The sequence below is a fragment of the Schistocerca gregaria genome, unplaced genomic scaffold, assembly GCF_023897955.1.
Source record: "Schistocerca gregaria isolate iqSchGreg1 unplaced genomic scaffold, iqSchGreg1.2 ptg000537l, whole genome shotgun sequence".
NCBI lineage: Eukaryota > Metazoa > Arthropoda > Insecta > Orthoptera > Acrididae > Schistocerca > Schistocerca gregaria.
The window spans coordinates 1,901,505-1,902,253 of NW_026061934.1; the positions used below are offsets into that span (position 1 = coordinate 1,901,505).

The 749-nt window shown below is 46.9% G+C and overlaps 1 non-coding gene across 1 annotated transcript; it reads right to left on the reverse strand.

Moving 5' to 3' along the window:
- Positions 1–389: 389 nt before the first annotated feature.
- On the reverse strand, positions 390–464 carry Trnat-ugu (transfer RNA threonine (anticodon UGU)). The gene has a single exon. It is a non-coding gene; the product is annotated as a tRNA-Thr (tRNA).
- Positions 465–749: the final 285 nt, after the last annotated feature.

Consider the following 749-nt stretch of genomic DNA (forward strand, 5'->3'; position numbering starts at 1 on the left):
TATTTTCGTTATTTACGTTTAGTCTGCAATTCAAGGAGTATTTATCAGCCCTTCCTCTACCTCTGATTGTTCCTAGACAGCAACTTCCTGTTCTTCTTGGCAGGAAAAGCCGATCTGTCTAAGCTGGATATGCAGCACTCGGCAGCCTGCACTTGATATTCGTCCGTATTTTCGGTGAGTATGTTTGCATGCATTCTGCAGTATGAATCCTTTTGAGCACGTGCGACACGGGACGAGTTATCATCTACATCTATATGGATACCCTGCAAAACACATTTAAGTGCCTGGCAAAGGGTTCATCGAATCACCTACACAACTGATAATTAATTGAAACCCTCAGCTGCCGACAGGTGTTGTTGATATACTTCGATGGGGACAGCTGAAAAGTGTGCCGCTACTGGGACTCGAACCCAGGATCTCCTGCTTACAAGGCAGACGCTCAATCCATCTGAGCTATCGAGGGCACAAATGAACAGCACGACTGCAGGAATTTATCCCTCGCACGCTTCCCGTGAGACTCACACCCCGAACCGCCCACAATCCGATTACGTAATGTACTTAATAGGTATTTGTCCATCCACTCATTACTGGCTCACACTAAGGTGACGATTCCCGTAAGATTTCCGGTAGCCTGTGCGCATTCGCACAGACGAAGGTCAATGGCTGGGTGACGTTTAACCATAGATATGAAGATAGTAACTGTTCTAGAAAGAACAGGCGCCACTGACGACCGTGCAGCTCTTCTAGAA